Below are 2,881 nucleotides of genomic sequence, written 5' to 3'. Positions count from 1 at the left end.
ACCCTCTCGCTGGATGTATCCCCGCGGTCGGTGAGAGGTAGCCGTGCCGGGTTGTGGCTGCGCGGAAAAGAGTTTCCAAAGGCGACTGATGCCATAGTACTTAGCTTCTCGTTTAGCAAATTACCGTGCGTATCCGAGTAATACGTGTATCTGAATGTCTATATGTGTTTGCGTATGTACATGCATAGCGTGATTTTTTTTTTCTGTATGCGGCTACGAAAAATTCTGTTTACTTGGTGGAATGTATTTGAGTAGTGGTAACTGTTCTTGCCCGCTTTTTCTATCTTGAAGCACTTGCATTCATTCCCTTCTGGTATTTTCAGAAGTGAAAGTCTGTGGTTATTACTGTACTTAATACAAGTTAATATAATTATCTTTAAGGTCAAAGACTGTATCTTTATTATTCATAGATATGTGAAGAAAATAAGTATAATAGGGAAATAATTCTTAATCTCTTTCAAGTTGTTACTGGGTTATCATTGCACATGGTGCAGAAAAGCGTGTTTATAGTTGTGGATTTGGGGGATCCAAATAGCAATTTAACCTGTCTGAGGACTGATTTTGTGTATATTACTGGGAAGCTCTAATAATAACATGCAAGCAGTGAATAGAAAGAATAGTATGGATTCGTGGAAAGTATATTGTGCTGTTTTGTTTAAAACACTTTTTAAAATATCAAGTCCTAGGGAAACTTATAACTAATTTATAATTCAATTTTATTTAAAATAGCGTTACAGAATAGGAAAAGACTCTCTAATGCAAGTAAGCTTCCCTGTGATAAATATTTAGCTTTGGTATAAGTTCACCAGCATAAGAAAAGTGAGTCAGAAGAACATGTCTGAATAGTAATTCAGTGCTCTAATAAAGTCTGGAAGCGCTGTTCCTGACTTCTGAAGAAATTGTAGATACTTGCAAGTAAAAATACTTTAGCCATAGTTTGTGTAGGTAAATCAGCACAACTGTAATATTCGAGAGTCACATTTAGCACTGGGGGTTTGATTTTGTACTTTCTCCTAGATTTTTTAGTGCCTGGGGAAAAAAAATCAGAAAGTATAAAGCTATAAGAAAACACAGCATGTTGTTAGATTACAGGAGTAATGTTGATACCAGCCTTCCCCTGAGAACCTTCTTTGATTGCAAACAAGATTCTTCCCAATCCACATATAAAAATGTGTTTATCTCTTACAAACAAAATATAATGGTTTCAAATGATGGGTAACAGCTTCAGTGGAAAAGGAGTATAATATACTCATAACCAAACCTGGATGTACCGGAGTGACTCAAGAGTTAAAAGAACAGCAGCACCACTGAATCCATTTAACTGGCAAAGTGGTTTTAATTGGGTTGGTTGCTAGGGAATGGCTCCAGCACCATGTATTTCAATTAATTTAAACATTGGACAAATGGCACACCTAAGTCTGCTTAAATAATACACCAGGTATTGGCTCCAGCCGTATTTAGAGCAGGTGTGCATTGCTTCTTGCTAACCAGTTTTCCCTTATTGTGCAGTTCCACTGTGTGGCTTACATGCTGTTACCCTGTTCTCTGGTGGCTGCTGGGCGAGTTGAACTTGCCATACCAATTCTGTATTTAGTGTTTTGCAGTATGCTTATTTTTTAAAAAAATCAGTTAATGTAAACATAACTAGAAAAAGCTTTCTAGAATTAGGCTTGAAGCAGGATTAACTTACATATTTGATACAAGAATTAATTTCTTACATGTTTGTACCTTTTCTGTTACTGGAAGGGTCAGATACTACTCTTGATTATATTGGAATAACTTAATTATTTGACTTCAGTGAAGTTGCACTGGGCTTATGCATGGGACAGTTGTGCTAGGACTTGCATTAGCAAGGTTGGGAGCGCCAGTGTGTGCAAGCCACTGTCAGTTAGTAGTTTTGCACTCCGTGCCTGTTACATCTGTGCCAAGCAATACTAATCAATAGCATGTTAAAAATACCATCTGGGGGTGGAACTGACACCAGTCATCCTTGTGCATCCTGCCTGTGCTGCTGTAGAACTGACATTAATTACTGAGGGCAGTATTAAAAGGAAGTCTTTCCTTGTTGTAAATGCTGCTTGGGAACATAACTTGGCTCCATTCTTTTATAAATAGAATAAAGGTACTGAAGTCTGGCTTTATCTCTTCAACATTTACAATGTGACTTAGTGCAATGTTGTGTGTTGCCACACAGGAGAGTTAAGTTTGACTCTCTTCTCATTCCCCATACTAGCAGGAGTTAAGAACAAAAAGAGGCAGCTGTATCTAATTCAGGCTATGAAGGGAGTCAGGGACTTGTTAAACTCAACCGTAAACCATAGAAAATAAGAGGACTAGACTTTCTCTAAAGCAGCCTGCTAGGAGGTTTCATAGGCTTAATAAAGCTCAGCTAGATGCCCCAGCTAAAGAACATTTCATAAATTTCTGATAGCACTTTCCTAAATATAAAACAGGAGTGACCAGACTTGTCAAATTCATATGTGTAATCTGGGAGAAAATAAGAGGCATACCTAATTCTCATGAGAGCCACTACAGATTAAGCATCTTTAATATTGGAGGATGGCCTGCAGAGGCACATAAAGCGGTGGACCATCTGTATGACTCAGATCAGAATGCATCGCTGGAGAGGGTGCTATATTAAAAGTGAAGGCAGTTTGGGGCACTGCTGTGGAACTCTTCCGGCTTTATCTATGAGTTGCAGATTAAACTTGTTGACAGAAATGGGGAAAGAACTGTTAATAGAGAGTTTATGTCATATTTCTTCTCTGAAGTTCACCGAAGACTAGGGGTTAAAAAAACCAATCTATATTTGACCACTGGCAATCCATGCGACAGACTCTTCTGTTGCTATTCTGAGAACTATTTAAAGCTGGCTTTTAGA

This window comes from Aptenodytes forsteri, unplaced genomic scaffold (genome assembly GCF_000699145.1).
Source record: "Aptenodytes forsteri isolate BGI_AS27 unplaced genomic scaffold, ASM69914v1 Scaffold374, whole genome shotgun sequence".
NCBI lineage: Eukaryota > Metazoa > Chordata > Aves > Sphenisciformes > Spheniscidae > Aptenodytes > Aptenodytes forsteri.
Note: the sequence above shows the minus strand (reverse complement) of the source record.